The sequence below is a fragment of the Ambystoma mexicanum genome, chromosome 7p (genome assembly GCF_040938575.1).
Source record: "Ambystoma mexicanum isolate Mex_15411 chromosome 7p, UKY_AmexF1_1, whole genome shotgun sequence".
NCBI classification, from domain to species: Eukaryota; Metazoa; Chordata; class Amphibia; order Caudata; family Ambystomatidae; genus Ambystoma; species Ambystoma mexicanum.
The window spans coordinates 142,808,905-142,818,882 of NC_090939.1; the positions used below are offsets into that span (position 1 = coordinate 142,808,905).

Consider the following 9,978-nt stretch of genomic DNA (forward strand, 5'->3'; position numbering starts at 1 on the left):
GCAAAAAGGTGGGAGACAGGGAAACAAAGTAGAAACAGGAAGGGTAGAGCCAAAACATGGAGGAAGAGGCTATAAAACATAGGTAAAGAAGCAGCAACAGTCAGAGGGCAAAGGCACAGTAGTGATGGTGGTAGTGAAAAGTACTTTGTTTATAAATACCCAACTAGTTGGTATATGGTTCTGTAGATATAGTAAATTCTTAAGAGGTCCTGTGTCCTAATGTTTTGAAGATTCAGCGGGATAGGAATACATTATTTGAAGCAAGATAACATAAAATACGAATGTATTGTTTCTAGCATTTTCCATCTGTTACCCTGCTCCTGCAACGACTGGAGCTCCAAGAATTTAATTGAAAACCACCCTCGCTCCCGCTAAACACATATACTAATGAGTTGCAAACGGTAAAAATGGGACAGGTATTAAATGTATAATTAGAGCAGGCACCAGGAACGCTCAAAATAATAAGTCATCATAGAACTTAAATAAATATTTGAACCACAAGGGCAGGTTACCAAACTTGAATTAAGTTTGATGAAAGCCGAAGCTCAAGACTCCACCACTGAGGTTAGAAAATGAATAACGCCTCACAAGAGGCAAAATCCCAAGTGGATCATAGAGCAAAAGGAATGCCGACATATGCCTCACAACGAGGAAAGAGGCGCACAACAGTGGGGAAAGGCAAAATGCCTCTCCAGGGTGCATGGGAAAGGCAAACACTCCAAAAGGAGTTAATGTCTATATCAAATAAAGACTGCATATTGCAAAAAAACTTTGGAGGACAGGAATGCCATTGGATAAGCAATGGAGACATCTTGTGTATGAAGAATGCAGTATGAATGGCAATTAAAAAGCAAAGAAGGTGAACCGGACACAGCTCACACGCTGGGTCCACAGAACATCACAAGCTTTTGTATGATGGGCGACAGGGATCAGCCTCGAGTTGGCCCTACCTGGGAGTAGGGTCCCCCCTCACCTGATCCCCTGTTCCCCCAAAATATTTGTGTTATGATTTATGATTGGTTGGTTTTCTTTTGCACCATAGCTCATGCCATAATAAAGCTTGTGGCCAAAGTTTTTCCACCTGACCTCTCGTTTGGCCCCCTCCTTTATGGCACCGTCATTACTGTCACTTGTGTCACCCTGCATGGCTCCCCCACACTAAAACACTTCCAGGTTTAATGGTAGAGTCGCTGACGTTCTTATAATGTCACTGCTTGAGGAATAGAACCGTGCGGTGCAGTCTTGAGTTAGACTAATGAAAAAGCTATCATTGCTACAAGATCACTATTTTTGCTTTACATTAAAAAAACAACATCAACATCTCCTGCACCTTTCGAGGGATGGGCTTTGTAAAGACTTCTTCAAAGAATGCGATAAATACATCCACAAAACAACCTTGCAGTCCAATATGGTGCAAGCAAAAGCAGTATGTTTCTCACGTAGACCAAGCAGCAATAGTACAGCATGAAGCACTGGTAGCATGTATGTTACCAGCACGGAGCGACTTTACAAAGCTGTAAACTCCTAGGAGCTCACCCCAAATGGAAAAATCAAATGTTCACTCATGTTTTTCCCCCCTTCTTGGTGTTTGTGCAACACCAACTCACAAGAGAAAGTGTTTCACAGTGGAAACTGGGGGTGCCAGTGCTCCGAGTCTGCTGGAAATCAATGGTCACTGATAACATGCACTTGAAGCCCAGGACTAGCAATTCTATAGCCCTGCTTTATCTGACTCCACTCAGGAGCACCTCCACAGTTTAAACACCTTGAGAATCCTTACTCCATCCACACGCTGATCAGGCAACATGAATCCCATTGACCCAATACAACATTTACTGGACCCATTGCCCCACCAGCCACTGCGACAACATTATGTATCAATCCCTGGACACAGCACCCATGATTCTACACAGCTCTGCGCAGCCCCACACACTGCTCACCCATGATTCTACACAGCTCTGCGCAGCCCCACACACTGCTCACCCATGATTCTACACAGCTCTGCGCAGCCCCACACACTGCTCACCCATGATTCTACACAGCTCTGCGCAGCCCCACACACTTCTCACCCATGATCCTACACAACTCTGCGCAGCCCCACACACTGCTCACCCATGATCCTACACAACTCTGCGCAGCCCCACACACTGCTCACCCATGATCCTACACAGCTCTGCGCAGCCCCACACACTGCTCACCCATGATCCTACACAGCTCTGCGCAGCCCCACACTGCTCACCCATGATCCTACACAACTCTGCGCAGCCCCACACACTGCTCACCCATGATCCTACACAGCTCTGCGCAGCCCCACACACTGCTCACCCATGATCCTACACAACTCTGCACAGCCCCACACTGCTCACCCATGATCCTACACAACTCTGCACAGCCCCACACTGCTCACCCATGATCCTACACAACTCTGCACAGCCCCACACTGCTCACCCATGATCCTACACAACTCTGCGCAGCCCCACACACTGCTCACCCATGATCCTACACAGCTCTGCGCAGCCCCACACTGCTCACCCATGATCCTACACAGCTCCACACACTGCTGACCCATGATCCTACACAGCTCTGCGCAGCCCCACACACTGCTGACCCATGATCCTACACAGCTCTACGCAGCCCCACACACTGCACACCCATGATCCTACACAGCTCTACGCAGCCCCACACACTGCTGACCCATGATCCTACACAGCTCTGCGCAGCCCCACACACTGCTGACCCATGATCCTACACAGCTCTGCGCAGCCCCACACACTGCTGACCCATGATCCTACACAGCTCTGCGCAGCCCCACACACTGCTGACCCATGATCCTACACAGCTCTGCGCAGCCCCACACACTGCTGACCCATGATCCTACACAGCTCTGCGCAGCCCCACACACTGCTGACCCATGATCCTACACAGCTCTGCGCAGCCCCACACACTGCTGACCCATGATCCTACACAGCTCTGCGCAGCCCCACACACTGCTGACCCATGATCCTACACAGCTCTGCGCAGCCCCACACACTGCTGACCCATGATCCTACACAACTCTGCACAGCCCCACACACTGCTCACCCATGATCCTAAACAGCTCTGCACAGCCACACACTGCTCACCCATGATCCTACACAGCTCTGCACAACCCCACACACTGCTAGGCTGCCCTAAACAGCACTGCACTCACAACTACCACCAGATCTCGGATTCCCAGGGCATTGGTCATTTTTCCATCCACACACCAGTGCCCTCACAACATTCCCTGGAAACGGCGGGCCCCCACTTGCCAGACTGACCTTGGCATAGAGTCCCGGCTGGAAGGGTTCTCCTTCCTTCCTCTCTGGGCACAGGCAGTCCTGGCTCTGGCGGTTGTGTAGCCAACAACGTCGCGTGGGAAGAAACGAGGAAACGCGAAATTCCACAGAGCCGTCCACTCCCCCGAGGATAGAACTGCCTTCACCTGACGCTTCAGGGGGAGCTTGGCGGGTGTAGGGCGGCACGGGGGTGGGTGGGGAGGGGAGTCTTCCACATGCAGGAATGCTGCGTCCGCCCTCCTGGAGGCGAAGACCCTCTCTGGCAGAAGACAAGTTCAAAGGAGGCGCGTTTTTTTCTAGGCCCAGCTCCTTGCGTTTTTTGTGTCCTGGGGGCACGGGGCAGGAGTAGAGCTTTGTTTGGGGGTGTCGGTGGGATTGTGGGAGCGTAGCAGGTCTCGGGTGCCACCGTCACCACCACCGGCTGAGGCAGTGAGGCCCCGGGCAGCCCGAGCCCCCTCCCGAGAGCCGAGGGGGCGGCTCTCCAGGCAGGGGGAGTGCCTTCCAGCCTCGTCAGATGCTGTACCGGGCCTTTGCTTCCTGCCCTGTCCCCGTTACCCAGCCCCCGCCTTCCTGCTCTGCCTCAGCTTAGCAGGCGTGTGGCGAGCCAAGCGCAAGCACAATATCCCGGCTGTCCTATTTTATTGCTCCTTATTTTGAGAGTTTGTGTACTTATTTTTTTAAAACAAGGATTTATAATTAAAGGGGAGCTGAGTTTTGGTGCTGTTTTGTAAGGGTACAGTTCCGGCGCGTTCCGGGTTTTACACACACCCCTGATTTCTGTCCTGGTGATCTCAGAGCACCTGTGTCAAGAGGGAGAAAGCCACCCAGTCACGGATATTTCCGACAGTGCTGGAAATAGAAACAAGTTAGTGGGGAACCCTCTCTTCCTTGGAGGGGAGGTGTTGTGGAGGAGAGGTTGGGGGTGGGGCCGAGGGGCGTGTTCAGTTTCTGTTCACAAAACCCAATCCTTGTGATTTGCATAAAAGCAAAGAGCATTATGGGAACATAAGAATGCCCAAATGGTGAACAATGGAAGTTGCACTCCGCTGTTTTCATTGGTCAGAATATTCACCCTAAAGAAACGGCTATGAATTATGTGAGGTGGGGGTGGCAATAATCTTATAGATCCGTGTGCTGCAGCTAGGGTCTGGGACCAGATTTGTTCTGAAGCCCAGTTAACCTCCACTCAGTCTTGTTTTGCCCTGAGTTCAAATCGGAGCATCTGTTTTATGAGAAGGCTGGTCTGATAGCACAGCGAGTACAGCGCTCACTTTGACAGCTGTGCAGGGCCAAACTCAGCCTTTCATCCTTCCACACTGTGGGTAACAGCGCTATATAAATGCTAAATTATTATTATTATTATTATTAAGGGACCCACAGCTTGAAGATGTTTATTTGTCCACCCATTCACTGTGCATGCTAATACCTATGAGTGGGATTGGTTCAATCAAGCCTTACCATCATTCTTGGTGCTCGAAGTGTGTGTCTGTGTTTTTTCAAAGCAGTCTTCTGAGATTTACTGGTCCTCATTACGAGTGTGCCGGCACTGTTGTTACTGGACCGGCACACTGCGATTCTGCAGGCAGGTGCCGTTGCGGGCGTGACAGCACCCACCTGCAGACATTTTCTGGAAGCACTGGCACCGTTATTAACGGTGCCGCAGCATGCCGGTGCTTCCATCGTCCCCATTCCAATTGACTCAATTTACAAATGCCGCCGCCTGATTTACCGGACCGCCGGGGCTGTAATGCCCCGGTTATTCCGGCAAGTCAGGTGGCGGTAATTCATCACAGGTCCAGCGGGTACCTGCCGGTTTTACCAGCACGGTTACTGCCTGACTCGTAATGAGGGCCACTTACTTAATTGTAGTTGTAAACACGCCACTGGTGACGTAAACATGTGTAGACCAGGTCTGCCTTCACCTACTTCTTTACAAGCACTATGGGTGTCCTTCACTGAAGTCCTGTTAAAAACAAGCATTGGCAAAGCCAACAGTTTTTTTTTTTTTTGCAAACACATTTTTATTGAGGTTTAACACCTTATAGTAAACAACATAGACATAAAAAGTACAGTCCATTGCAGCTATACAGGGCTGATAATATCGTTGTGTTTATATTCTGTTAATTCCTGTCATAACAACATTAAATAGGGGGAGGAAATGGAGGGAGAAAGACGAGAAACAAATATATAAAATCATAATTCGGGTCACCAGATTGTAAGACAAGAATGCCAACCTGTGCAATGCTTCATCTATATAAAGCATCTTATACATAACCAATACACATTTTCTGAAGGCTCTATATCCCTATATCTAAGACGCTGCACTGGCTTCCTGTAGCCCGTAGGGTGGCTTTCAAAACCTTATGCCTCTCCCATCGAGCACTGCATAAAACTGGACCTCAATATCTTCAAGACAAACTAAAACCTTATCATCCCACTCGCACCCTAAGATCAAGCTCAGCCGGCCTCCTTGTAATTCCTAAGACAAACTCAGTCAAGTTAGGTGGATCATCATTCTCAGCCCTGGCCCCAACCCTGTAGAACTCTCTCCCACCCCACGTCTGCCTAACTGAGGATTTAGTGTCTTTCCGTAAACTACTGAAAACCTGGCTCTTCCCCTAAAACCAACCGGTTTTCCAAACTAACAGCATCACAATGACACCGACCCAACAAACTACCTGATGCGAGAAACTGACAGCTAATAAACTCGAATGTAAACTAGAAAGACAAACAGAACTAAACGAGTAAAGTAGATCAAAACAGTGAAGTGGATAATATGAATAAATCATTGGGAAAGTAAGGAGATCTAAACTGCTAAAATGGATGTAATGAATGAGGAAGGAACGAAGTGAATGGCGTGGATGAAATAGTTAGAATGGATAAAGCGTGTAGAACAGATGAATGCACTGAGTGGAAGAGTGCATGAATGGAAGAACAGGTGACTAGATAGATCTAATGAGTATGTAGATCGGATGAGTGTATAGAATAGATGAACATACTAAAGCATATGAGTGTGTAGAGTGGTTGGGTGTGTAGAGCGGACGAGCGTGTAAAGTTGATGAGTGCGTAAATACAGAGAAGCGAATAGAACGCAGGAGTGCCTAGAACTGATGACTATACGGAACGGACAAACGTATAGACCGGATGAACGTTTAGACCGGATGAGCGTGTAAGAGCGAATGAGCGTGTAGAGAGGATGAGTGTGCTGAGCGGATGAGTGTGCTGAGCGGATGAGTGTGGAGAGCGCATGAGTGTGTAAAGCTGATGAGTGTGTAAAGCCGATGAATGCGGAGAGCGGATGAGTGTGGAGAGCAGATGAGTGTGGAGAGCGGATGAATGTGTAGAACGAATGAGTGTGTAGAGCGGATGACTGTGGAGTGCCGATGACTGTAGGGAGCGGATGAGAGTGGAGAGCAGATGACTGTGGAGAGCGGATGAGTGTGGGGAGCGGATAAGTGTGTAGAGCGGATGACTGTGTGGAGCGGCCGAGTGTGGGGAGCGGCTGAGTGTGGGGAGCAGATGAGTATGTAGAGCGGATGAGTATGTAGAGCCGATGAGTGTGTAGAGCGGATGAGTGTGTAGAGTGGATCAGTATGTAGAGCGGATGAGTGTGTAGAGCGGATGAGTACGTAGAACGGATGAGTACGCAGAGCGGATGAGTACGTAGAGCGGACGACTACGTAGAGCGGATGAGTATGTAGAGCGGATGAGTATGTAGAGCGGACGAGTACATAGAGCGGACGAGTGTGTAGAGCGGATGAGTGTGTGGAGCGGTTGAGTGTGTGGAGCGGATAAATACATAGAGCGGATGAGTGTGTGGAACGGATGAGTATGTAGAGCAGATGAGTAATATGTCGAGCGGACGAGTAGTATGTTGAGCCGATGAGTGTGTGGACCGGATGAGTGTGTTGATTAGATGAGTGTGTCTATTGGACGAATGTGTAGATTGGAAGAGTATGTAGAGCGGATGAGTGTGTGGAGCGGATGAGTGTGTGGAGCGGATGAGTGTGTGGAGCGGATGAGTGTGTGGAGCGGATGAGTGCGTGGAGCGGATGAGTGTATGAAGCGGATAAATACGTAGAGCGGATGGGTATGTAGAGCGGATGAGTGTATTGTACGGATGTGTACATAATATGCTTTGGAATGCAGGGAACATTTGAAAAAGCATATATCCCATCATACCACACCCCACGCTTACACTCTCTTCCTTACACCACCACTCAACTAGAACACAGACATACTATGACACCATTTGGTATAACTGTTCTCATATCAACATCTCCCGCTCACTCCCCATCACTCTAAGTAAACACTGCTGGTTACTCACCCCCCAGCCAGGCGTTCTCCTCAGGCCTAACGCAGCCACACTCTGTCTTGATAAATCCTGCCAGAGCAAACACATACTCCTGATCTCTCAACCACCACACCTACCGCTAAGAAGCAGCTACTACACGAATTCCGCACCAGCTGCACACATACCTGGTGCACACACGCATCTTTGGACTCTCTCTACTCTCTCTACTGACCCGAACTTCGGTTCCCAAGGGCGTTCAACCTACCAGCGCCTTCAGACCATACCAATGGTATATAAGGCGCTATATAAATGCAAAATAACATAACGTAACATAATGCCACCTCAGAACAGTGTAAAAGCTTGCATATCATGGGGTTTATGATGTACATTCGAATAGTCATTTTGCTGCACAAATTCTATGAAGGGAAGACAGGTTTTCAAGTATGTCGGCATTTCACCCTTGTTGGCTGCATCAATTTTGTCCACAGCCAGACCAAACCATATCCACGCTCACCATTCATGTATCTGGGTTGTGGGGGGCATCCCCTTTTCAATTATGGGCCAGGGTTATCCTGGCATCTACTAGGATAAAGCCAACGGTTTTAGCTTGTGTATAAGAATCAGGCATTTGCCAGGCACTGCTATTAGATGCCCAGGTACTCACACCATTCTGTACCTGCTACCATCACTGGCCAGTTAATACCACTACGGCAGTGCCTGGCAAGTGCCTTTCCCATGCCTACATAAATGCCCAAACTGTTGGAATTGCCAATGCTTGTTGAAATGTGTCGTACATTTAAAATGAGAAACGGTAAAACTACAATTACCTGAATTGCAAGGAAAAAAACAGAACTGGATGATCTTCCCAACATGCCACCCGGAAACTTGAGAGCGCTGTTTTCCATTAACAACTACTTTCTGGGAGCTGTAGTCTTGGTTATCTTAATTGAACAAATTGCACAATACCTGTAAGGTTCCTGTGGCGTTCATCCACAAATGCCCAAACTTCTATGTCGCGGTGGAAGCTACACACAGTTGTGACACGTGCATCTGCACTTTACGAGGAGGGTGGCACTTAAACTGTTGTGTGATGCACGGCCTCATCGTCCACAAAAACGAGGAAAAGGGTGTTATTTTGAATGTGTAAAACGCAGGGGTCTGCCTCCTTCAAAACCTAGCAACAGTTCTTTTTGGTGCATATTGCAGGTTGGCACTAACAAGGGCTTTGAAGTAACAAAGCAAGCTATGGTAAAAGCCATAGTTGGGCTTCACAGGCCCCCAAGTCATTCCCCAAGCCTTTGTCTTTGATATCTTATCTTTTATTATTGGGGCCGGGCAGACACGTGTGAATTGGAGAACGCTAATGGACCCTTTCCCTGACAAGTGTAAAGGCTCACTCCCTGCCTTACACATGCATGCCCAAAAAATATAACACACCCCAATGGGGAATGAGACTAAGAGAACAGGTTGCAAGGTTTAGTTGCTTTATTTAAAGTTGGCATCCAGAGAACTCTGCTGCCTCGAGAGCGCTCTGGCAAACGTTACAATTACATGACAATATAAAGTAAGACAGCGTCAGAGATGGCGCAACTAACCTAGGGTACTAGACCAGCGTAGGATTGGATAGACAGTATAGATACATATGTCCTAGGAGGCGCTGCTTCGTCCGGATTGGTTTCCCAGTTGGCGGGAGGGTGAACATCACATGGTCTGGCTGCCAGCGTCCGGGAGGGGTGAGGGTTAGGGCACGATGAGCTATGGCGGACACTAACTAAGCTAGCATGAAAAAACTGCCCCTAGACACATACTAAACAATAATCATTAGTATATTTTTGAGGAAATCGTACAAACCTATAAATTGCATGCAAAATGATTACACCATTATTCATTAGGACTTATATGGGTATCAGGCTTAGGGGTCTTGGATGGTGTGATAACCTTAGTTGTAGGGCGGGCCTGTGCGCATCAAAGAGATTGTGGGACACACTGACATTTGTTAGTTCTAGGGTGCAATATATGGTGACAGAGGTCTGGTTTTAGTAGGGGGCACTCTGTGGGGGGCTGCACAGCAGGGTCATGCTTCTGGTACATCAAGAGAATACCTTAGGAGGGCACAGGGTTATAGTGGCAGTCATTTTCCAACAGCGGGGGTAAGAGAGCACTGGCGGGTTTGTGAAGATGGATGAGCTACAAGGCAAGATTCAAGCCGGTTCACACACAGTACAGTGATCTCAGGGGAAGAGTGAGATGCTACATTTGTATATGTGTTTCAATTATCCCCGGCGCATACGCGAGAAAGGGCTTTTAGTGAGAAAAGGTGGGAGCCATGTGCGCGGTGTGCGCGGCGCTGCAGAGGGGAAAGAAGCC

General features: G+C 48.6%; 1 protein-coding gene across 1 annotated transcript in view; it reads right to left on the reverse strand.

Moving 5' to 3' along the window:
* The window catches only part of B4GALT4 (beta-1,4-galactosyltransferase 4), a 316,340-nt gene extending 312,152 nt beyond the window's left edge, over positions 1-4,188 (reverse strand). The window contains exon 1 of the mRNA XM_069635928.1: positions 3,300-4,188. The gene's annotated coding sequence lies outside the window, so the exon portion shown is untranslated. The remainder of the gene's footprint in view (positions 1-3,299) is intronic.
* Between the last annotated feature and the right edge of the window lie 5,790 nt (positions 4,189-9,978).